This window comes from Podarcis filfolensis (genome assembly GCF_964270895.1).
Source record: "Podarcis filfolensis genome assembly, chromosome: 2".
NCBI lineage: Eukaryota > Metazoa > Chordata > Lepidosauria > Squamata > Lacertidae > Podarcis > Podarcis filfolensis.
The window spans coordinates 71,930,663-71,944,879 of record NC_139605.1 but is presented as its reverse complement, the minus strand read 5'-3'; the positions used below and the strand labels follow the sequence as shown (position 1 = coordinate 71,944,879).

The 14,217-nt window shown below is 44.2% G+C and overlaps 1 long non-coding RNA gene across 1 annotated transcript; it reads left to right on the top strand.

Moving 5' to 3' along the window:
• The first annotated feature begins 2,501 nt into the window (after window positions 1-2,501).
• LOC310753584 lies at window positions 2,502-5,056 on the top strand. Its single transcript, XR_014543369.1, has 3 exons — window positions 2,502-2,602; window positions 3,547-3,770; window positions 5,006-5,056. It is a non-coding gene; the product is annotated as an uncharacterized lncRNA (long non-coding RNA).
• Window positions 5,057-14,217: the final 9,161 nt, after the last annotated feature.

Sequence of the window (14,217 nt, the reverse complement as noted above, 5' to 3'; positions counted from 1 at the left end):
TACCACTGGCTGCAGTTAATTAGGAGGAACACAAAGCTTTTATTTACTTATTTATTTAAATAGTTTTACAATGCTTTATAGGACAGTGTCCTCTCAAGAAGGGATTCTGTTTCCAGCCAATGTAAATTTTGCATGTACAGTGGTACCTCGGGTTACATACACTTCAGGTTACATTCGCTTCAGGTTACACACTCCGCTAACCCAGAAATAGTGCTTCAGGTTAAGAACTTTGCTTCAGGATGAGAACAGAAATAGTGCTCCGGCGGTGCAGCGGCAGCAGGAGGCCCCATTAGCTAAAGTGGTGCTTCAGGTTAAGAACAGTTTCAGGTTAAGAACGGACCTCCGGAACAAATTAAGTACTTAACCGGAGGTACCACTGTATTCATTCAGAAATCTATTCCATCCTGGTTCCACATTACAGTAATCTGCTATTTTTAAAGGCTTCAGTGAGGAGGTACACTCCCTAAGTATGTGGGAGGGGGGCACAAGTAGTGTCTTATTCAAGGACCCTCAAAAATCAGGAGCCAGCACTGTCCACCTCAACACAGCCTACCTACAATGGAACCTGCAACAAAATGTTGCCATGTGGGTTCCAGCCCACCAGCCACATCCTCTTCCAGGATACTCCTTTCTATTCCCTCCCCTCTCAATTTTTATCCAACAGGCAGTCAGCATTATGTGACAACTGAGCGTGCTCAGTCCTCAATGGGTTATTTTGGGCTGTTGTGCTTCTGCAAACGTTGGGGTGTCTCCAAGCATGTTAATATCTCCCCCATGTTCAAGGATCAGTACACAGAGAACATCCAGCAAGTCAACCAGGCTGTGCATTTTTATTGTATTAATTTTATCTAAGCTGAAGCCTCTCTGTCTGTGAAAGTGCCTCTGCTCCCAAAATTTTGTGGTTAGTTCACTCCATAGTCCCAGTTGCCCTGCCTCTGTGTTTTAAGACCTTCCTGCCTAAATTTAGTTCAGTCTGCTTTTCTGAGCTCATTCAATCTATATAGAGAATTCAAGATTGTTATGTTTTTTTTAGAAAGAGAATTTCCCCATCCTTCCTTGCAGTCTAGTGAATGCTCAAGCAAATATATATTTTATGTTCAAAGAGAGGCATCAAAGTGGCAAAGTTGTTGGCGCACTCAGCCAGCGAACAAGCCTAAGGGATTGGAAAAGACTGAACGTACTGAAACGAAGGTGGGTGAATGTGGACACATATTATCAGAGTTTAACAGAACATCAAAGCTGCTCAGGCATTAAATGGTTGTTAGCAGCTTGTAAGTGGGGGAACCGGAAAGGCTTAAAAGTATATTCAGCCAGAAAAAGCTAACTAAAGTGCTAACACTTGAACAGAACCTAACTTTCTGCTTCAAAATATTTCTGTTTAGCCAAAGCTCCAAAACTTCAGCTTCGGACAATTTTGCAGCAAGCAAGCTGTATTCCAAAATATATTTTGCAAAGTTATTGAGGAGAGGAGGGGGATATGGTCCATTTGTTCATAGTCTGCCACTGAGGCTAAGCAAGAAGGCAGAACCGTATAGATGCTGTATCACCTCATCCCAATTCATACGCACTCCATAATCCAAAACCATGGTCCTCATGTTTTCCAAGAGCCAATTTGGGCACTGTATCCAAAGACTAGGGACAGAATTCAACAAATGAGTCTCATCAGGGGAAGCCTTGTACAAGGAATTTTGTTTGTGCAATGGGGCTTTCCACCCTCTATTCCCACTGTGACCCCAAAATTATCCCTGGGCATGGGGGGAGCAGTCTGAAGAACCTGCAGAACAGCATACAGGGAGAAGAGAGGGGGAATAAGTTCATCTGACAAACCAAAACACTTTCCAAGGCAAAAGGACCTCTTACCTTCATATAATAAAAGGTAAAGGGACCCCTGACCATTAGGTCCAGTCGTGACCGACTCTGGGGTTGCGGCACTCATTTCGCTTTATTGGCCAATGGAGCCGGCGTACAGCTTCCAGGTCATGTGGCCAGCATGACTAAGCCGCTTCTGGCGAACCAGAGCAGCGCACAGAAACGCCGTTTACCTTCCCACCGGAGCGGTACCTATTTATCTACTTGCACTTTGACGTGCTTTCGAACTGCTAGGTTGGCAGGAGCAAGGACCGAGCAACGGGAGCTCACCCTGTCGCGGGGATTTGAACCACCGACCTTCTGATCGGCAAGTCCTAGGCTCTGTGGTTTAACCCACAGCACCACCCACATCCCTCCTTCATATGATGGCAAGTGACTATTGAGGCTTTGCACAACCGCTGTCTGAGCTCGGGATGAACTTCCAGCCCTGCACAACCATTGGGACACAACACTCCATCCTGCTCTGGCCATGTAGGTTGCTGGGAGACTTGTATTCAAACAGACTTATCACAATCAAGCTGCATTTGAACAGACCTATCACAGGCAAGCTGCATTTGAACAAACCTATCACAGGCACACAGGGGCTGGGCAGGTCTTTGTGGTGGACCTGAGTGAAGACTTCAGCACTTGGTCTTCACTGGGCTTATAAAGATGCCTCGATGGGACTTGCCGGCTCTGTCAAAACTGAATTCCCCACCCTCCCATCCAATGTAGCATATGGCCCTGCCCGCAGGTGGGCAGGCAGATTCTGTGTATGACCTTGCTATGGAAATATTCAGTTGTCATATTTGGAGCCAGGGAGGAATTTGACGGCAGGCAAATTGAGAGTTTTGCCTACCTCATAGCAATTGTCACAACTTGTTGGCAGATAATGCATTGGATTCAGCCTTTAGTCTAGGCAGGGGCAGGGTTGGGAGCCTGTCCACCTCCCTGCTTCAGGGAATCGGGGATACTCCGTTAAAGGAGTCCAGGGGAGGTGCTTTCTAGATGCCCAACATAGAGTCAGTAGGCCATAGCACCCCCCCCCCTAAAATGGCAGTCTTGGAGGGGTAAGTCCTATCTGGGAGATCTCAAAAAAGTTGGAGGTGTCTTACCAGCTGCAACTTTCTGGGAGAAGATAGGAGTGGATTGTGCCTTTGGCAGGGCTTTGGGCTTGGATACAGGCTGTGGGCTTTCCTCCCTGGCTTCTCCTTCCAATACCCTGCCCATGAAAGAGCACCACGCCTACTAGCAGAGGACGCAAACTTGTGGGGTGCTGGCTGCTCCTCCTGCTCAAGGGGCTTCTCTGCATGTGGGGCCACAATCTGGAGCCACAGGACAGTTTGGAGGTTCTGTGCACAGTCCCTAGTATACAGGCATGAGGTCCGTGCTTCAAGGCACAGTCGGCACATGGAACACAAGTAAGTGGGAGGGTCATCCCTCTTCCCTTCCACATGCCCAGCCTACACTGTTCGAATATCTGCCACAACCAACCACAGTGTTGTGCCCATCTCCAAAAGGGCTGGATGAGAAACACTGACTCTTTTCTCCTGTTTTTAGTGGAACAGAGGATCCAATTCGGTAGTGCTAGGCTCTGATTGAATTATTCTACTTACCTTAGCGCCATTAAGGCTCACTTTTAATTAACTTCAAATATATACAGCCACTCTGTCTAATAATGACTAAAATCAAAACCAGGTGAGAGTTCACCAGACCATGGACAACTGAGGCCAGGCTATCCCAACTGAGGGACTGCTATAACTGCTGAATCAGCCTAAGCACTCCTAGCCACAGAAACCATCTGAGACTCTGGTGAGAAGTTGGAATCCAGGAGCACTGCCAGACAATGAACCTGTTCCTTCAGGTGGAGTGTAGATGATATGGCTGCTAGCTGGTGGAATCCAGCAGAGGTTTCATGGGAAGTCAGTAAGATGTTGCTCCTTCTAGTCCTCCCGCTATCTCTGCCTGCCTCCTACTATGTGGTATCCACACACACACCCTTCATTGCTGGAGTAACACAAGGTCCACTGTAGTTCTCGCGTCTGGATTTGAAAAGTCTTGGCCAAATGTGTGAGCTCAAGCCAGACTCGCCACATCATTTACCCAGAAAGAAAATTTAGAAGTGGTGCAGTTTCTCTCTTTGTGCTTGCCTGTTTGCACCGATGCACATTTCACAGGGAGACAATAGAGCGTAAAAAAAAGGAGAGAGATTGATGAAGAGCAATTAACACCCTCCAAATGCACACGATTCCTTTGTGAGACCTTTGTTATTTGTGATCAAAAATATGTCACTGAGCTTTAAAATGAATGCATCAAGCTCTTTCAGGCATCACTATAGCGAATTTTAATCACAGTCACCAGAAACACAAAAGCATCGCCAAGTATTTAAGGACAGGATTTGGGCAAAAGATAAATAATTGATGGCATTTGGCTTTAATCAAGATTCCCTACAATAACTTATTTGTATTCTTGCATCCTGATGCCATGACAAAAGCCTGAAGCATTTCAAAAGCATTTACTTGAGGGAGGGGGTTGAAGAGAGCTTTGGTGCTGTTCTAATTGTATGAAATTGAGTTTATGTCCCTTAAGCAAAGATACTGCTAATTTTTGACACTAATTGTGAAGAAGTATGACTAGAGAATGGCAAATTTTCAAGGCAAATCTGAAACTGAACAAATTGCAGTCATTCCGTTGGTGCAGATGTGAAACTTCATTCAAGAAAAGAATGGCTTTGATTTGATCAATGTATTTTAGAATCATTATTCATTTCTGCTCTAAGCAGAGTTAGCCAAGATGTACATCTCTCTAACACAGACCAGGATCAGATGCTGTGGGGTCTGACAAACCCAGCCCACGTCCATTCTGCCACCATTTTTAGTCATTAACTTTCAGTGCCAGCAGTACTGTTGCAATGGTGCTGTGTCAAGATGACTATTTTAAATGGCGCTTGCTCATTTCTATTATTATTTAGGATATTTGATATTGCTCTTCCTCCAAGGAGCTCAGGGTGACATACATGCCTCCCCACATTGTATCCTCATAACCTTTTTTGGTAGGTTGATCCATTATTATTATAGTTTTTTATTATACTTTCCTCTCCCAATCTCCCCTCTTTTTGCTGTCTTGTTACCTTGCATTTCCCATCCTTTACTTTCAGCTGCTTCCCCTGAATGGGTGAGGTTCCTGTGTAGCAGCAGAAGGTGTCAGAGGCAGCTTCTAGACTGGATAAGCTAGGTGAGGCATTTAGGTAAGGGAGGTATTTCTGACAGTTTGTCTGAGTCTTCTTCAGTGGCCAGATCTCCAGTCCTTAACCCACTGGAACTATCCCCAGAATCGAATATCTCTTGGGGTCTGAATCTGCTACCACCACCTCATTCGGACCCCTCCCCAATAACCTTCTGCTCTAACTCCCCAAAGCACTCCCACTCCTTCTCAGGGCCTGACCATGACACCTACACAGGACTTACGACACCTACTTACCTTAGTAATGTTGAGGTTTACTTCTCTGCTTTCTTTTGTTTTGTGCTTTGTGTTTTCTTTATATATTCTTAAGTCACATGTACTTCATCTTGCCTGCCCCTGAGTGGTACACCCTTATCTCTGGTGATGATTCACCCTTAAGAAACACTGAATCTGATTCCCCCAATCTCCCTCTACTGGGCAATCCCAAGACAGATCAAATTGTAATGCGATACACCTACAACCCGCCATACTAATAACCGTCCGTCTTGAAAAGTAATTTCACCCCTTCAAGAATTTGCATGTAAGATTGAATTTACTAAGTGCCATTTGGTCTGCTGTCAGGTGTACAACCCCACAACTTCAGTTCTGCTCTGATTGATTGATTTGATGGGGCTATTTCATTATTAGATGGAATGGCTTTGTATCTGTGAAGTAACAAATTAAACAATTACTAAAATCAAGTCTTGTTGCTTTTGTAGCCAGTGGTTGAAATGAAGGCCTGGGACAAATTGTATTGATGGATTTGGCAATAACTTTTAATGATGGATTAGCTCTAGCAGCAATTAATTAACAAACACAGCAACAGCTGTTTTCATACTAGGTGAGCAGGTAAACACTTATTTCCCTCACTTTCAGAAAGAAGACTCAAGACACCTTATTATGTGGGGGAAAGGTTATGCATATTAAAATATAACCAATTAGAGGATCTGCCAATTAGCAAACAAATAAGTGTGGGCATCCATGCTTTTATATGAGGGAATCATCCCTCACCCATCGGCATGTAAACGGGTTACGTGCTCTGCAGACATGCATAGAGAGAAACTGTTCCTATTTGTGTATATGAATGCCAACCTGTCTACCTGTACGCCACTGTCCAACATTCACTGTGGCCCCAAGAGAACATCTAAGAACTTCACAAGTCACCAACTCTCGGTGATAACAGTGCCCCCCATCCCCATAACGCCTCAGGGTGGCATAAAAGTCAGATCTTACCTTTTCTTACCTGTCTACACTGAATGCCAAACATTCAAATAATACCACATCGACCCAAGATGCTCTACAGTGTGGAAATAAGAAGCCCCAAGTACCAAATGCAGGTAGCCAATGGCCACATTACAGTGCAACCTTTGGTCCCCAGATGTTATTGAACTACAACTCTCATCACCCCTGACCACTGCCCATGCAGGCTAGGAATGATGGGAGTTGTAGTCCAACAACATCTGGGGACCCGTGGTTGAGAAAGTCTGCTATAAAGGGAGGGAGGATGCTGCAAAGGGAAAAGAGGGGGTGGGGCAACCTTAAATAGGAAGGTCCACAGACCTACATGGCCCTAGATCAACCCAGAGACCAACTCAAGTCTCCTTTCCCCCAAGAGGGAGGCAAACCAACCCCCACCAAAAGGCAGGATGCCATTTTGACTGATATGCATATGTTTCATACTTTCAGCTCAGTGCATGTGTACCCAGCTGTTTCGAAGCAAGGCATAGCGGATAGTAAATGCCTTGGGAAAAGCAGTTCATGCACAAGTTGCCCTTGCTTCTATATGCTTTGTGGGTAGTTTATCTGATGAATTGCCCCCTGAGGTAAACAGCACGGTTCCAGGAGCTGTAGTTTGATACGAGTGCTAAGCGCTGTTAGGAGACCCCTGTTTCCCGCACAGACCTACAGCTCAGAGTCCCCTGTGAAGATGGATAGTCCATTAAACCACTCAGGAAATTATAGATCTGTGAGGGGAATAGTGGTCTCCTAACAACTCTCAACACCCTTAACAAACAACAGTTCCCACAATTCTTTGGGGGAGGCCATGGCTGCTTAAAGTGGTATCAAAGTGCTTTAAATGTTTGCTGTGAATGTGCCCTAAATTGTGTGAGAAATGAGATGTACAAGTAACTCGTGCTTCCTCTTTTTGGACTTTTTCTGAAGCAGAACTATACACATACTGTATCTCCGTGGTGTGGTGCAAGAACTCCCACCTTTGAAATATCCTTAAATCAAGAGAGTCACTTTGGCTTTCGCTTCCCCCTGCAAGTCATAACAGCCAAAGCAATTTTCCTGAGTCCACTCACAACTGTTATAAATGTGGGGAAGGGGGAATCAACCCTTGGTTTTTCATCTCTGTATTTTCTACAGTGATTTCTGTAATTTTCATATGAAATGAATGGTTGCTACATCAATACTGTAGCAAATAACTTTGCACCCCTTGTCCTGACTAGAATAATGCAGCAACACAATAGTAAATTCATGCACCTGGTGATTTCAGTGGAGCAAAAATAAGCGTGTCTGTTGGAGAATAAATTATATGTACACAAGCAAAACTAGAAAATATAAAGCTCAGTTATAGTTACACATGGCTAATAAACAGTGAACTATGTTGCTTTTCAAATATATTTTTATATATAATAAGACCAAACACAGAAAATATAAAGTTTATACCCACCCTAAATGCATAAGGTGGTGATTAAGTTCCATTGAAATGTGGCTTTGTATGAAAAAATAAATTACACGAAGGGTTTTTGCTTTGTATTCTTTTTTTCTTCTCACAGTCTCCATCAGTAACAAGAAAACAACATATGCAAACAGAATACATTTTCCCCAGCATAGTTTTACATTTTGAAAGTGAAATTTTTCACATCTGAAAGATACTGCATCCACAGCCTTGAGCACCAAAAGGCACCATTTAAATACCTGAAGAAAGAGTCTCTGGGGGAAAGCAGAAAACAAATTACTGCCATGCTATGGTTTGATTTCTCTGCCTTTTGTCTTTTATCTCTTGCAAAAGAGAGGAAAAAAACTCTAGGGGGCTTTCTGAAATAAATGTGTGCTTGATACATATTTGCTATTCATAGACTCTCTGTCTGTCTTCCCAAATGGTTGTGCTGGGGGTGGGAGGAGGCATTCAGTGGAAGGCAGAGGCGTAGTGTGGGGGTCCGTGGGGACCAACGCCCTGGGCGCAATTTTGAGAGGGGTTGCGAATAGGCATCCCCAAAGCAGGCTCTGCTCCAGAAGGAGCTACGGCTTGGCTGCGGCGCTGGTTCAGCTCTGACCCCCCCCCCCCAGTTCAGACCTGGGCAGACAAGTGGGCAAGAGCGCTGCCATCCACCCTCCTTGGCCATGGCACACCTCGCGCCCTGTGGCAGCAGCTGTTCTGACCCAGCGGTGGAGAGCAGCCCTCCTCAGCCATGGCAAGGCAGGCCTGGCTGCAGCAGCTCCAATGCCAGGTCAGGTCTGACCCGACAGTGGAGAGCAGGAGAGTCGCCTGCCATGCTGTTGCCCACCCCCCTTGGCTGCATGGTGCCTCACATCCAGCTGCCACTGGGTCACATCTGCCCCAATGGTAGAGAGCATCCTATCTCAGGCACAGTGAGGTGCATCCAGCCACAGCAGCTTCGCCTCCGCTGCCGGTTCAGGCCTGACCCAATAGTGGAGAGCAGGGGGAGAATGGGCAGCAGCTTCCCCACCCCTCTCCTACCCTGAACTGTGGTGCACAAGAGGGCGCCCTCCATGCCCCATACCCTTCCATGATAGCGCAAGCATATGCTCTGCCACAGGAGGAAGGGCCATAGCTCAGTGGCATCTCCACATAGGGTACCTGAGGCCTTGGAGAGCTACTGCTGGTTGTGTAATAATAATAATTTTATTATTTGTACCCTGTCCATCTGACTAGGTTGCCCCAGCCACTCTGGGCAGCTTACAGAATGTATAACAGCACAATAAAACATTAAACGTTAAAAGCTTCCCTATAGAAGGCTGCCTTCAGGTGTCTTCTAAAGGTTGTATAGTTACTTATCTCCTTGACATCTGATAGGAGGGCGTACCACAGGGTGGGTGCCAATACCGAGAAGGACCTCTGCAGACCACAATGAGCTGGATTGGTCCGGATTGGCAATGCTGCTTCCTATATAGGGAATTCCCTATACAGGAATTGAATTGAATTCCTATTGAATTCCCCTATCCCTGATACAGTACAGTTTGTAGCTGGAAAAAGGTGATTCTGGATAAGGGCCAATAAACTGAGTTTAAACCCTGTCAAGGAGACTGGCATTCAAGAGAAAGAGCATTTCCTGGCCCATGATTTGCTGCTGTTGTTTGCTGGCTCCATATATATGGCAGTGTGTTATCCAGTTCAGATTCAGGAAAAGGCATAGATGGAGATTACTTTCTTTAACTCTTCATATAAGATGTGAGGAGACAGCCAGAAAGGCAAGTCCCACATGGCACAGTGAGCTGGTGGTGCTACAGGTAGAACATCACACTCCTGAGGGAGGAAAGGGACATTCAGGACATTGGGCTGGCAATTCTGTATTATCTCTAGAATACATAACACCAAAATTATGCCAAAGTCCCCACCTCCTAACAGGACTGTCTGATTAGGCCATGCAAATCAGAAAGTCTGGCATGTCAAGCAATAACCTCCTCCAAACAGCAAGATTCAAATGCAGCAGTGACTCTTAGCCATTGGTGAGTAAGAGCTGAAATGTTCCCATGAAAGTGAAGCCAAGGATGGGGCGAGAGAGAGAGAGGAGAGAGAGTGAAAAATGAGTCAGAATTGCAATTGCGTGGGCATGTCAATATTTATAGCAAAGCTCTGTGGGTTTCTAGTGACTCTAAAGCAGCACTCCATGCAGTTGTGTTGGGTAATAAAAACCCAGCAAATTTGTCTGACAACAGTGGAGACCTGTTGATACCAGCTCTTTATAAAGGATTCCTGCTAAGCTGAACTGGCTGGCTATAATACATGTGTATTGCTGTCCTCAGAGTCAGCATCTTTGAGTAGTTTTCATGCTCTTCCTGCCCTCCTCCCTCCCATGTCAAGCTACAGGGTAGATGTATATATTAGAGACTAAACAGGATTTTATCCACCATAATATTAGCACATGTACAATGAAAGAGAGATCCATTAGCTCTCCCACAACTGGGCAGCCCTGAATTATTTTATGTGCAGAGGAGTATGGGTGGGATAGAATTCACTTGGCAGCCTCCAATCTCTGAAATCTACCTGGGGTCTTTCACTGATTCCCTCCCTAGTGTAGATGGATTCCTTTGGCACAGGAGTCCTACACCTCTGGTTTCATCAAGGCTGTACCAAGAGTGCAAGGAGCTTACCTAAGTTCATGTAAGACAGAGCTGGGCATGCTGTGGATGTGTTAATGGGCAGTAGCAGATAGAAACAGTGGGGCAGCAGTTTTGCCTGTCCTACAGTCCATCACGTTGCTGCTGCTGACCAGAAGGCAGAGGAAGAGGAGGAGGCCATGAGGCTGGTGCAATACAAAGCCAGTGACAAAGCCAATCAGTGACAGTGTATTTGTACTGCAACTACCTCACCACCACCTTGCCCTTCCCCTTCTGCTTCCAGGTAAGCCACAAGGTCAGATGAGTGCCAGTGCATCAGCACACCATCAGCTTCTGTTGGAGGGCGAGTGCTGCATCTGGAGAGTCAGGATGTGCCTTGACAAGAGAAAGAGTGAAGAGGAAAGGAATGGCTCCTATTCAGGTGGCTGTGGGCAGGAGACAGTATGGTGGCATAGAATTGTAAAGCTGGAAGGGACTCCAAGTGACCCCTTCAATGCAATTATCTCAATACATGGTTCCCCATCCAATATGGAACCATACAGGACCCTGCTTAGCTTTGCAAATGTGCTAGCAATTTTATTGCCGCACCACTAGGAGAACAGTGGGGAGCATATGATTGAAGGAGGGGAGTTCCAGGTAGCTGAGGATCATATATTTTTCAAATTGTGCTGTGTTTTTACTTTCTTGGGATTTTGATGTTTCGTCTGGTATTCTAGTATTTCATTTTTCATTGCATTTGTTATCTTTTTGTAAGCTGCTTAGAGACTGCCTTTGTATTAAGTGACATGCACATATTAAATTACCATTGTGTTTTTTCTAAGTAGCTTTCCAAAGACTGAATCCAGATCCCCATATGTTTTATCTGGTAGCAGCAGTAAAATGGGACCAATACAAAACTATTCTGTAAGCATATTCATTTTACTCAAACAGCTATAACTACTCTAATTCCAATGCTAAGGGGGGGGGGGGGGGTAAAAAAAACACCTTAGAAGATTAAAGGTTTATAGGCACTATAAAAAGATAGACTAGAATAGATAGAAGCAGAAGAATAATGCAAAATTTCGTTCACTCTGTATTTTTAAGCGAATTTATCAGATTTGCACCTCCCAGACTACTTCACACATTACAATATAATTATCCTTTGGATTTCACTTCGGATTTTGTGATGCACTTTATGTATCAAAAAAGAGGAGCAAAATGTGTTTAAAAGAGCATGTTTTAGGATAACACCTGACACCTGTACATTAAGAGAAAATACATATTTTGTTATAAAATATGTATTTAAATACAAACTTCAGTACAGATTACACACACACACACACACACACACACACACACACCACACACATATAGTCACTGGCAAAAGCTAGCACAAGAGAAAACACACTTCATTATGAGTACATGTGAAATTGATGCAGGCAGGAGTGTTCCATCTATGCATCCCTAGACACTGCCTCTACTTTTTGTGCCTCTTCTGGTCCTTTGTATTTCTGTTCTACCTCTGATCCCAGCAGACAAATAAGCTGATACATTCTCCCATAACTAATGTGTCGGGGACTAGGCATGCTTCCAGTGTCCAAAGGTGAACCCTCTAGATCCTTTTAAACTGAGAATATCAACACAGCAAATAATTTATTCTCTTCCAACAACTTAACCTTTCCCTTCCTATCCTGCCAAAACAAAGCACTAATTATATGCAATGTGTCCTGGTACTATTGTTTCCTAAATGTCTGATAATTCTGCTTATGACTTCTCTCAGACATTTAATCAGCCATGGTGGTTTAACTTTCAAAGGACATCACCATCACTCGATTATTTGTTTTAGACTTTATGGGGTTTTCAGCAGGAAATTGTCCTCGGGCATGCTGACAGGTTCATGCGGCCAACTGATGGGAGTCAGTTTGGGAAGTATTGACTGGTGATGATATTTATATTCTGAGAGGGATAGATGAGGGCTATTTTGTGCCTGTCATATGTTCTGGAAACATTTATGGCAATACAATAATGAGCTGGTAATTGGGAGAAGGAGAATAGCATGAAAACAAAACAGAACCCGCATTTCTGATTTGACCCAAAGGACTTTTGTTTTACAGCATGGTTATTAACCACAGCTACTACGGCACTTTCAGTAAATTTGAAGCAATTTACATGGTGTGATCTTTTTGTGGGTAAATGTTGCATTGTGTATACATGGGAAGGTCATATGAACCTATAAAGTTAAAAGCTGAAATCCTCAAAGCATTTCGTTTCCATAGACCTGCAATCAATGACTCTTTGAGGTTCCAGTGATTGCATAAGCATATGGGGGGCTATCTCCCCCCCTTACCTTGTTAGTGATAAGAAAATCACTCCCTTTATAGAGTTCATGGCCTCTTTTCTAATTACAAGCAGGTACATTTGTGAAATTGCTCAGCAGTAATAGCATGCAAATGTACATATCTTCTGCCTGCATGTCTACTTAAATCACACTGCAATCTCCAAAATCAACTAAGTCATAATTCCCTGTGCCAAGTCTGAACAAGGACAATGCAGTTTTTCTTCGCAATTGTCTCAAAGGTACCAATTCCCTTGAAGTTCTTCTAGAGGGACTGTAAAACTTTTTACTTTGGGCAAACACTTGCAGTCCCTTTATATATTCATGGTTTAAGACCCACTAAATGTATATGGATCTACGTGTGTCATTGATGCCCACATCTATTCTAGGACATATATATGCAATAGGAGCTACGATAAGCATATGTACAGTGCAAAAAAATCTGGAATGGAAAAGAGGCATTTAGCCAGTTCAAAAGTGCATATTCCTGAGTGGCAAAAACCATTACTGCTTTCCAAAAATGGCAGGAAGGGAGCAAACCCTTTGAGATGCTGGGTCTCTCCATCTGCCTGCAACTAGGGTGGAGAGAAAGTCATTCGATTTTCACTTTAATGCAGGGTTTCCTCCTTCGCAATTTCCAAACCAGTGCAAAAGGCAGCTACTCTTTGAAATTTGCACTCTGCCAAATTTTATGATGTAGCTTTAAAGTGAAAAAATGCACACACGCACACACAGCAAATATCAGGGAGAGGTCTCACAGAGATGCATATATTTGGGGAATGTTCTTAGGCCACCTTTCACTCAAATATGAGTATTCTAGGAGAAATGAGTATTTAAAATGTGTAGAAATTTTCAAGCTGGCTTCTCTTTTGAATGCAAACTGGAAATGGAACAAACTGAACTTTAGAATGGAAAAATAAGGAACCGGGAGTAACCTAAATGCTTTGATTCACCCATCCCTCCTTGCAGCCACTGCTATCTTCCTTTTCTGGCCAGCCAGAGACAGCATCTGCAAATGTGCCACCTGCTTGGAGAGGCGGAGGAATTGAATAGCCTACATCCAGCTTCCCTTCCCTTCAACTTCAGCAGACAGAACAGCAGTGATCAGCCAACAAATTAGAATGACATTAGGGAGCCGACAAACTGAAGTTCAGTCCAGATACGACTGAGGTGGTTCCCTAGACCAGATGGATGAGAGGCTCTTGAAGGGGTTACGCTCCCTCTGAAGGAGCAGGTACGTAGCTTGAGGGGACTGCTGGATCATTTACTGCAGCTTGAGCTTCGGGTGACCTCAGTGGCATGGCTGGTTTTCTGATCACTATATTTTTAAGCAAGCCACCTCTTAGCAGAAATGAAAGAAAAATGAATAAGAAGCACATTGATCACAGAATAATTATGTCACTTAAATTAGAAGCAATCTTTTTCCTTTTACAAAGAGCTACCGTTCTCAGAGTGGTTTAACAGTCAATCAATCTTCACAGGGATTTCTGGGAAGTGTAGCTCAATGTTTGCTCTCTCCAGGG